Source organism: Mobula birostris, chromosome 14 (assembly GCF_030028105.1).
Source record: "Mobula birostris isolate sMobBir1 chromosome 14, sMobBir1.hap1, whole genome shotgun sequence".
Lineage (NCBI taxonomy): Eukaryota > Metazoa > Chordata > Chondrichthyes > Myliobatiformes > Myliobatidae > Mobula > Mobula birostris.
This window is the reverse complement of record NC_092383.1, coordinates 97,107,012-97,119,107: the sequence shown is the minus strand read 5'-3', so window position 1 is coordinate 97,119,107 and position 12,096 is coordinate 97,107,012. Positions and strand designations below refer to the sequence as shown.

Below are 12,096 nucleotides of genomic sequence, written 5' to 3'. Positions count from 1 at the left end.
CCACAGCCTCCAGGCACATCTTCCCACCTTTATCTCTAATCGGTCCTACCTTCACTCCTGTCATCCTTTTTTCCTTCACATAATTGAAAAATGCCTTGGGGTTTTCCTTTACCCTAGTCACCAAGGCCTTCTCATGCCCCCTTCTTGCTCTTCTCAGCCCCTTCTTAAGCTCCTTTCTTGCTTCTCTATATTCCTCAATAGACCCATCTGATCCTTGCTTCCTAAACCTCATGTATGCTGCCTTCTTCCACCTGACTAGATTTTCCACCTCACTTGTCACCCATGGTTCCTTCACCCTACCATTCTTTATCTTCCTCACCGGGACAAATTTATCCTTACATCCCGCAAAAGATCTCTAAACATCGACCACATGTCCATAGTACATTTCCCTGCAAAAACATCATCCCAATTCACACCCGCAAGTTCTAGCCTTATAGCCTCATAATTTGCCTTTCCCCAGTTAAAAATTTTCCTGTCCTCTTTGATTCTATCCTTTTCCATGATAATTATGAAGGCCAGGGAGCGGTGGTCACTGTCCCCCAGATGCTCACCCACTGAGAGATCTGTGACCTGACCTGGTTCATTACCTAGTACTAGATCTAGTATGGCATTCCTCCTGGTCAGCCTGTCGACATACTGTGACAGGAATCCATCCTGGACACACTTAACAAATTCTGCCCCATCTAAACCCTTGGAACTAATCAGGTGCCAATCAATATTAGGGAAGTTAAAGTCACCCATGATAACAACCCTGTTATTCTTGCACCTTTCCAAAATCTGCCTCCCAATCTGCTCCTCTGTATCTCTGCTGCTACCAGGGGGCCTATAGAATACCCCCAGTAGAGCAACTGCTCCCTTCCTGTTCCTGACTTCCACCCATATTGACTCAAAAGAGGATCCTGCTACATTACCCACCCTTTCTGTAGCTGTAATAGTATCCCTGACCAATAATGCCACCCCTTCTCCCCTTTTTCCTCCCTCTCTATCCCTTTTAAAGCACTGAAATCCAGGAATATTGAGAATCCATTCCTGCCCTGGTGCCAGCCAAGTCTATGTAATGGCCACTACATCATAATTCCATGTATGTATCCAAGCTGTCAGTTCCTCACCTTTGTTCCTGATGCTTCTTGCATTGAGGTAAACACATTTCAGCCCTTCTACCTTACTGTCTTTACACCGTTTATTTTGCTTCTCTTTCCTCAAAGCCTCTCTGTATGTTAGATCTGGCTTTACTCCATGCACTTCTTTCACTGCTCTATCACTCTGGGTCCCATCCCCCTCACAAATTAGTTTAAACCCTCCCGAACCATGCTAGCAAACCTACCTGCAAGGATATTGCTCCCCCTCGAGTTCAGGTGCAACCCATCCAATCTGTGCAGGCCCCACCTTCCCCAGAAGAGATCCCAATGATCTAAAAATCAAAAACCCTGCTCCCTGCACCAACTCCTCAGCCACACATTCAACTGCCATCTCCTCCAATTCTTACCATCTCTGTCACGTAGCACTGGCAGCAATCCTGAGAACGTCACCCTTGAGGTCCTGTTCTTCAGCCTTCTGCCTAGTTCCCGAAACTCACACTTCAGGACCTCATCCCTCTTCCTGCCTATGTCGTTGGTCCCAACATGTATCACGACTTCTGGTTGCTTTCCCTCTCGCACCAGAATGTCGTGCACCCGGTCAGAGACATCCCGGACCCTGGCACCCGGGAGGCAACAAACCATGCGGGTGTCCTTCTCATGTCCACAAAATCTCCTGTCTGCTCCCCTGACTATAGAGTCTCCAATGACGACAGCTCTCCTCTTCTCTGTCCCACCCTTCTACTCCACAGGGTCAGACTCAGTGCCGGAGGCCCTGCCACCGTGGCTCACACCTGGTCGGTCATCCCCACCAACAGTATCCAGGATGGTATACTTATTATTCAGGGGAATGGCTACAGGGGTGCTCTGCTCTACCTGTCTGCTCACCTTCGCTTTCCCCCCTCTGACTGTCACCCAACGACCTGCTTCCGACAGCCTAGGTGTGACTACCTCCCTGTAGCTCTCATCTATGGCTGCCTCATTCTCCCTTATGAGTCGAAGGTCATCCAGCTGCTGCTCCAGATTCCTTACACGGTCTTCCAGATCGCCCAGCCGTATGCACTTCTGGCAGATGTGAATCTGCGGGAGAGGGGCGTTCCCCCAAGACTGCCACATCTCACATGAGAGGCACATCACTGTCTCAGGAGACATTGTAAAAACTAACTGCGAGCTAGCTTGTCCTCGGCCTCTTCTCGTCGAAGCCTCTCGAGTCAAAGCCTCAAAGCTCCACTCCTTCACTGGCCCACTCACGCTCTGGCCACTTTCCACTGGCCGCTTCGCTTGAGCTATCCCTCTATTTATCTGTTTGAGCCTTTCCAAATGTTTGGTTACCTGACCTCGACTGCCCAATCAGCTGCTATAGAAAATGGCTTTGAAAAAATCAAGTGCTTTGAGCACAGGATGATAACACAGGATGGTTTCCAAATGTTCAAATGCTTCCTGGCAAAGGTCATTCCATACAAATCTTTCACATTTCCCCAGGAGTTTTGTTAGGGAGAGAGCAATGTCAGCAAAGTTCTTACAACACTTACAGTAATACCCAACCATTCCTAAAATCCTTCTCAAAGTTTTCTTGCCAGTCAGAACAGGAACCTCAGCAATAGCTTGAACATTGGCCTGTACAGAAGCCAGCTGGCCTTGGCCCACCACATAACCCAGATATGTAACTGTGTCATAGCCAAACTCACTTTTAGCGAGGTTCACAGTAAGATTGGCCTTGGAAAGTCTGTCAAACAGTTTTTCTACCACTGCAATATGCTCTTCCCATGTGACATTCCAGACCACCAAATCTTTGATATAAACCCCTGTGCTCTCTAACTCTCCAATCACAGAATTGATCATTCTTTGAAATGTCCCAGCTGCACTTTTCATCTCGAAGTGTAAGACATTGTACTCATACAGTCTAGACGGTGTCACAAATACTGATATCTCTTTAGCCCTCTCTGTTAAAGGAACACCCCAGCATCCTTTTAACAGGTCTATCTTAATAAGGTATTTAGCCTTCCTCACTCTATCAATACAATCATCCATTCTCTTTTTTTGTTCTTTCTTGTTTCTAATTCCTTGTTCAACACTTCAGACTTTAACTGAGCTTTAACACAAGGTTCAGAACCCTGTGAACTCACAGGTACTTCCACAACCTGAACACAGTCAATCGGAACAGCTGCCTCTTCTGGGCTGTCATCACTTGTCCCAGTTTCAAATTCAAGCTCACCCCGAGCCTCACAGCTATTCTCTGGCAAACTCTTTTCTGGAATAAACTCAACCTCGTGGGTTAAAACAATTTTGTCTGTTTTCTTATCAAACCCCTGCAAGGTAGCGGCGTCCTCTGCATCTGGGTATCCTTACCTCATCAGGAACACAACTTTTCAATTCATCACACAAAACAAGCCCTTCCAAGCTGTAAAAATCATCAGCGTCCGACACTAAACCTCTTTGCTGCCACCTCTCCCTTTTAAACTGTCTCTGTCTTCCTGCCACATGATCTTCACATTGGCATTTCTCCCTTTCGAGCTGTCTCTGTCTTCCTGCCTCTTCTCTGTGTCTTGCTGCCTCTCTAGCTTCTTTCTTGAATTGTTTTAATTTCAATTCATGCTCCATTCTTAATTTTTCCAACTGAAGCTGAAGCTCATCCTCAGCAGATTCACCTTCCACGAACAACTCTAACGCCTCCTCATCAAACGTTCCCTTATCTATATAATGCTGGGCTATTATCATCTGCATCTGAGCTTTCCTCATTATAGTGGTCACCTTTAGTTTTAACTTTTGAGCAATTCCCAACCGCACAACCCTCATAGCATCATCCAACGCTTCTGGGGTTGGTTCCAACATAAACTCCACAACACTAACGTCTATTTCTGCTGTATTTCTACACAACCAAATCAAGAGGGATTTTCCCCCAATCAATTCAAACCAGCCTCTCGATCAATTTGTTCATATCCCAGACGAGCCCCCAATTTATGTCACGAACCCCGTGACAGGAATAAAGAACCAGCAGAGATGGAAAGCACTTTGGCATCAAGTATTGCTATAAACTAATAATATTTATTAGTGACTATGCAATACAGTAATATAAATGTAAATAGATCAAACAGATTAGCAATGATTACTTATATAAGTAAGTATCAGTAAGTGTGGAAATATATGTATGAAAAACCAAGCTTCTTTAAGTCTAGCGGTAAAAAAATACAGTCTTACGATGATGAGTAAGGTCAGTTCAGTTCATGATATTGAGTTGAGTTGTGATGGAGAGAGAGAGAGAGGGAGAGATTTGAATCTTCAGCTGAGCTGACGCCGTCGATCTTCTCGTTGTCCTTCGAAATCCTTTCAAAGTCACTGACTGTGACTTTAACAAAGGGGACTGGTTTTCTGTGGTGGAGCTATGCCCCAGGCCAGGGTGGACACATGGACAACTCCCCACCAGTCAACCCCTTTCCTCTTTTCACTACAAGAGTGATGAATCGATCCGCCTGATCGATCTTCCAACACCCACTTTTTCTGCAGGCACAACAATGTTCATTCAGTGTCCAAACATGTGTCTGAGGTCTGTATCATCTGACCTCCTATTTATCTTCTCGTGCTGAGCATCAACTGTCACTCAAATAACTCCTCCTTCTTCTCTCTGTGAAGAAATGTAAACAGGCAAAAAGTCCTTGAAGAAGTATCAACAACCTGCCAAAAATCATAACATTGAGTGTCCATTAAATAACACCGCCTTCGGTCACCATAGCAACTTATGAGCTGCTCGGTGCTGTGTCCAACTCCAGCAGAAATCCAACAGTTAACCAGTTCTTTCTCGTTCCTTAAAGTGACAGTCCCACAGTGAGTCTTCGTCTTTCTCTCTCTCTCTCTCTCTCCCATTTACAAATAAGCTATTGGTGGTAAATAACTCTCTCTCTCTCTCTTTTCAAAAACACAGTTCATAGGGGTACTTCACACTAGGAAGTTTGGGGTGAGATACTGTGATACCCTCACTGTGAGTGTGCTGGGGTCAGGAAGTCGACTGATTGGACTCACGGTGACCACCACTCAGCCGGAATTGTCCCTGGATTTGGGTCCCCCAAGCTCTCCTCCAGAGCTGGTTCAGCACAACTTGAGCCGTCTCTGGGAAATGTCCCACAGGCTGCACCTCCCGTCCCCAGGGGATCCTTGCACCGGCTGCTCCTGTACACTCTGCACTGTCCGACCCTCACCTGTTGCCTGGACCTCCAGTGTCAGGTGGTGAGGGTGGAGTCCCAGTTAGAGTCTGTCTATGAGGACTCTGCCACTCCTCATCAGACCTTGGAGCAAAGAGGGTGAACAGTCCAATGCTACAGTTTCTGTTGTCCGAGAGGGTCAGAATTCCCTGTTTAGATGGATAGAGGTGTCTAGTGAGCTGCTGTCAGCAGCCTGTGCCCCACCAGGGGTGATTGGCTTAAGAAGAGTGTAAGAGAATCTAGCTGGATGTGGTAGTGGAGATGGTGTCTAGCCTGACCTACCGGACCAGGCTTCCTGTTGAATAGTTCACGTCTATACATTGTCGTCAATCTCCTTTTGTCCATGTTCTCCTTGTTCCAACTGCTCCCAATCACCCATTGACCAGATAATCTTGTAGCCAGCTTATCCCCATGGCACCCTGTCAGAGACACCCCCACACCCACTTTTCCTATAGTTTTTACTTCTCCATAAATGTCTTAATCTTTGTATTATTACCCACCCACAAACACATCATAACGCAATTAGTGGGATCAGGGAGGAGTGACTCAGAGCCTGGTGTGGCTTTCAGCTCCTGTGGCACTGGCATTAGTACTGGAGAAGGAGAGCACTGTTCCACTGGAGCAGACTGTGATCAGAATTCCACTGAATCCAATCACGAGGGAGGTAGACTGAGTTTAAATTCGATAAAACTTTGTTGGGAGGAGGACCGCAATGCTGGGAAATCTGGAAGGTTGAAGAGGAGCAACAAGAAAGGGGAGAGGGGTCTCGATAACCAGGAGGAGTACAAACTGAATTTGTCTAAATCTGAACAAACTTCTGAAGATCATATGTGAGAGTTCACTCTGCAGGAAAGTGATCATGATGCTTTTGTCATGGTGTCAGAACAACATAGACCTCAACATAATCAAGACAGAAGAACTCGTTGGTGACCCAAGGAAGTGTGTGTGTGTAGACAACCTTGTCCTGATCAAAACAGCTACTGTAGAGATGGTTGACAGATTTAAAGCAGACATCCTTATCAACAGCATAGTCTCCTGGTCTCTCCAACTCACACAGTGACCAAGAAAGCACGTCAACCCAAATTGAATAAAAGTGATCAATACAAAGAGAAATTAACAATCCCTGTGACCCCAAATGAGACACTGAACACAAAGCGAAAACACACTTTGTTCAAAGACAAACCGTTAGACACGAAAAGTTCACAATTGACGGAACACTACATACCCGTGAGGTGACACTGAGAAAATACAATCCACATACAAACTGATAAAATCCCTTTCTTCTTTAAAAACAACCCATAGCTCTGACACATACACCTTACTCAAGTTTCCCATTGTGTGATACATGTTCTTTCTCTCTCTCGCACACACACACCCAGACACAGAAACACACACAAACTGACACACAGAAACACACACACACAGACAATTGTGCATGCTTACACACATGTGCACACTCACACACGTACAGACGCACACACAAATGCGCACATGTGCACACACACAGACACAGAGACGCAGACACACTCACTTGCAAACACTCACACTCTCTGCTCTGTTGTTACACTTTGTGATCCGGTTTCACAAACACTTTGCTGAGCTCGTGTCAACATGACGAGCAGGAGCAGGAAGCGGACGTGCCACTATTGAACCACACAACATATTCAACTGCTCCTGACTAAAACATTTTCTTGCCATTTTCCTTGATCTCCTTAATATCTAGAAATCTATCAATGAAAGAAGAATTTCCAGGTCACCAGAGAATCCCAGTGATTTACCACAGTATGCCGGCTGGCTTCGTAATGACCTGGTATGGGAACACCATGTATTTGAACAGAAAATCCTACAAAAGGTAGTGAATTCGGTCCAGTACATCATGGATAAAACCTTCCCAGCCACTGAAAGCTTCTACATGAAACATTGCCATAATCAAAGATCCTCACCACCCAGGCCATGCTCTTTTCTCACTGCTGTCATCAGGTAGAAGGTACAAATAAAAATTAAATTAATTTATAAATAACTAAATTAATAATATTAATAAAATTTTTCAAGACTATTACAGTGAACTCTATAAATCTCAGTTTCCAGCTGACCCTTCTAATATGTATACCTTTTTACAAAAGACTGATTTTCCTAGAATATCTGTTGAAGATCAGTAAATTCTTGATGTTCCTTTTACTGAAAGAGAAATTCAGAAAGCTATTCTTTCAATGCAATCTGGTAAAGCTCCTGGATTGGATGGTTTTACGGTAGGATTTTATTAAAACATTTCAAGATTTGCCTACTCCTTATATTGTGGAAATGCTTAAAGATTCTTTTCTGCTTGGAGAGTTACCTTCCACATCTTATGAAGCTTCTATTTCTTTAATTCGTAAGAAAGATAAAGACCCCACTGATTGTGCTTCATATAGACCTATTTCATTATTAAATGTGGATGCCAAAATTCTTTCAAAAATAATGGCTAATCAGATGGAGAATATACTAGCTAAAATTATTTCTCAGGATCAAACAGGTTTTAACAAAGGCCGTTATTCTTTATCTAACACTCGGAGATTGTTAAATATTATATACTCATCCCTCTCTAAGACTCCCCAATGTGTTGTTTCTCTAGATGCTGAAAGGGCATTTGATAGAGTTGAATGGAAATATCTATTTAAAGTTTTAGAGAAATTTAGCTTTGGTACTAATTTTAATAAATGGATTAGATTGATATATAAAAACCCTATTGCCACTGTTATTATTAATAACTGTAGATCCCCCTTTTTCCAACTTTCCCAGGGTACGAGACAAGGATGTCCGTTAAGCCCTGTGTTATTTAATTTGATGTTGGAACCCTTGGGTATTGCACTTCGTGAAGCTAAAAATATTCAAGGAATTTCTATAAATGACACTATTCATAAGATCTCTCTTTATGCGGATGATCTTTTGGTTTATGTTTCGAATCCCGAAGAATCTATTCCTAGTTTATTGAAACTATTAAATGAATTTGGATTGTTTTCAGGATATAAATTAAACCTGCATAAAAGTGAATTATTTCCTTTAAATGATTCTGCTTCTATCTATGATGACATTCCTCTAAAAGTTACGGATTCTTTTAAATATTTAGGTATTATCATCACTAAGAATTATGGAGACCTTTATAGAGCTAATTTAGTTCCCTTGGTGGATTTTATGAAGCAATTTTTTTCAAGATGGAATCCACTTACACTTTCGTTAGCAGGTGGAATTCATGCAATTAAAACGATGATTTTACCAAAATTTTTATATGTATTTCAATATATTCCTATTTTTCTAACTAAGAAGTTTTTTGATCAGGTTGACCCTATTATTTCATCTTTTGTTTGGAATAATAAAAGACCAAGAATTGGAAAATGTTATTTACAAAAATTAAAAAAGGATGGAGGTCTTACTTCGCCTAATTTAAGAATGTATTATTGGACGGTTAATATATGTTATGCGTGTTCTTGGTTATATTGGACCGAAAAAAAGGAACGACCATCTTGGGTTGATTTGGAATTGAAAATTGTGAAACAATTTCATGTAACTTTGTTATTAGGAGCTCCTTTACCTGTACAATTAGCCAAAATGTCTATTCTAAATATAAATCCTATGATTAATCAATCATTACGAATCTGGTACCAGTTTCGTAAGTTTTTTAATCTTCAAAAGTTTAACCTTTTTAGTTTAATTTATCGAAACTATTTATTTAAACCTTCACTTAGTGATCCTACCTTTTCTCTTTGGAGGAATAAAGGAATTTTTTCCTTTATGGATTTGTTTCAAGAAGGTCAATTGATGTCCTTTGAGAAATTAGTGACTAAATACTCTCTCTCATATTCACATTTTTTGCAGTATCTTCAGGGCAGACATTTCTTACAAGATATTTAAGTAATTTTCCATATATACAAGACTCTGACCTGTTAGACATTATTTTAAAAATGAACCCTTTAGTGAAAGGTTTTATTGGGAAAATTTATAATTTACTATTACAACAGGATAACTATCCTTTACTTAAGATTAAGCAAGATTGGGAAAGAGAGCTTAACATGACCTTGATAACAGAGGATTGGTTGCGAATTTTGAAGCTGTTTAACTCTTCCTCGATTTGTGCCAGTCATTTTCTCATTCAATTTAAAGTTGTACATCGTTATTATTTGACAAAGGAGAGATCGTCTAAAATATTTCCTAATGTAAATAGTCAGTATGATAGATGCAAAACTGAGATAGCTACATTAACACATAAGTTCTGGTCGTGTTCTGTATTGAAACAATTTTGGAAATCTATTTTTTCTACAATTTCTAAAGCTTTAAAAATCAATTTACAACCTAATAAATTGACAGTTTTGTTTGGTATAATTCCTCAACATATGCACAGTATTTCTATATCAGACCAACACCTAATTGCATTTGTCACATTATTGGCCAGAAGGGCTATTTTATTAAAATGGAAAGATGCCTCTGCTCCCACTTTGATACAATGGTTCTCTCAGGTGATGTTATGTCTTAGTTTGGAGAAAATTAGAAGTCGAACTTTTGATCCTAGATTTGATTTCGAGAAAAGGTGGGGTTCTTTTGCCTGTTATTATCATTTGATTTGAGTTAATAAAGATGGTCCTTTTCTGATGCTTGGGTATATGGATTTGGTTGGCAGATTGATGTCATTTTTTTAATGGAGGCTTGTATGGCGTACAGTTCCGGGATTGTGCTCCAAATGTTTTTTTTTCCCGTTTTTTTGTTATTAGGGTTTTTTTCCTGTTTTAGATAGTAGGAGTTCTTTTATTCTTTCTTTCTTTTTTCCATAAAAAAAAGCTTTAACAGAAGGTACAAGTGCCTCAGGACCTACACCACCAGGTTCAAGAACAGGTTATTTATTGATATTTATTTATATTTGCATTTTCACAGTTCGTTGTCTATTGATCCTGTTTACAGTTACTGTTCTATAGATTTGCTAAGTATGCCCACAGAGAAAGAATCTCAGGGTTGTATGTGGTGACATATCTCTACTCTGATAAAACTTATTTTGAACTTTTTGAATAAAGACCTAGTCTATTACCCACACTAGTGACATGTCAGACCCACCACATCACAAACCAGTCTGGTGAATCTTTGTGATAATTCCCCTTCAGCTTCCATTTCTCACCCATTATCACAGATTCCAACATTGTCCCCGCTCTCAGTGTCAGCTGGGGAGATGTGTGGTTCCCAGTTTTCTCTCTCTCCCTCCTTTTTGAAACAGTCTGTAGGAACCATTCCTGAAACTGTAGAGTTTGCCAGATGATAACCAGGAAGTTGAGTAACTCTACTGACACCTTGCCACAGACTCCGGGATGGAGATCATCAGGCCTGTGTCAATTATCCATTTTCATGATGTTATTTCATCATTGACGCTGAATTGATTTTATTTCTACACTAGCATTCAACACTTGTCTATCCTGTACTTCTGGCAGGTTTTTGTGTGTTCCACAAAGACACACAAAAAGCCATGGTTATTTCCTCTACAGTTCCTTCATTCCCCATTACAAAGACCCACGTCTGTCTGTAAGGGAACTACAGTTGTACCTGCTGCTGTGTTTGTTTCATGTCCTGATTCCGGCTCTCACAGTCTGTTTTTAATATCCTTCAACTTTCCATTTTCACTTTCTTCAGTGATTTATCTGTTACCCTTTGCTGTGTTCGTAATCAATCTCAATCCTCAGGCTTATGACTAATTCTGCAGGTTAACAACCGTTTCCGGCAATGATATCAGGATTTTCTTTATCATTCTCTCTCAATGTTTGTATGTCCATTATTGTGATTTGAGTTATTGACAGATCGACAGTCTGTCTGCCGAGAGAGAGTGAAAACCAGCACTTGGGTGCCAAAAAGGGAGATGACTGTTAACAATTTCTACTCTCTTTCTCCATTCCAGTGCCCCCCACACCCACCACTTCCTGCCCCCACCATCCACCATTCCTACAGCGATTCCCCATCAGGATCTTTTCCCATGAAACATCTCCAGACCAGATCCCAGTTCCTGGGTTCTAAGGGATCCTGGGTCACATGTACTCAATTCCACATCCCTGCCAATCCTTCCCAATCCTGTGAACAACTGATACCTGTTTCTCAAGCTCCGTTTCCAGAATTAGAAGCAAGATGGTTCTGTGGCTACAGAAAAATCCAATCCTCTGTCCCAATACCCACCAGTAACCAAACATTTCTTGCTCTCTATGTCAAACTCGTGTTTTATGAGAGTGTGACAGGAGAGGCAGCTTCACTGCGTCCAATCTACACTCTCCATGCCCTGGTAGTGTGGGACCCAGAGATGCCCAAGTCCAGAAAGTAACAGCGAACCTGGAGAGAAGGATGTTAAAGACAAAGACTTGCTCTGAATCAAACTTACAGAGTGAAGCACAGAGAGTTAGCCAGCAGGTGATCAGCAGATGCCTGGTGTTCATTGTTCTCACAGAACAGTATAGACGTTGGTGGGCTGCACAAAGCTTCCTCTCCTATTCGGTACGTTGTGAAGAGCAGTCGACAAGAAAGTAGGTGTTGTGCAAAAGGTGAAGTACAGAGGTGTGATCACAAGCAGAAAGCCACAGCGCTCGATGTCACGAGCGGACTGACTGATGTCAGTATTTCACCTCACACCAAATAAGAACAATAAAATCAGAAGGATTTTTGGCCCCTTGTTCCTGCTCCACAATCAATGAGACTCTGACTGATCTTTTATCTCATCACCGCAGTCCTGACCAAAAGAACAGAAAAGCCAACATAAAGTGGTGGATATGGCCCAGTCCATCACAAGAAAAACCCTCCCCACCACTGAGCAGATCTACAAGGAGCAC

The 12,096-nt window shown here is 41.9% G+C and overlaps 1 pseudogene; it reads right to left on the bottom strand.

Moving 5' to 3' along the window:
* The window catches only part of LOC140209420 (CD48 antigen-like), a 30,873-nt pseudogene extending 19,167 nt beyond the window's left edge, over positions 1 to 11,706 (bottom strand).
* Positions 11,707 to 12,096: the final 390 nt, after the last annotated feature.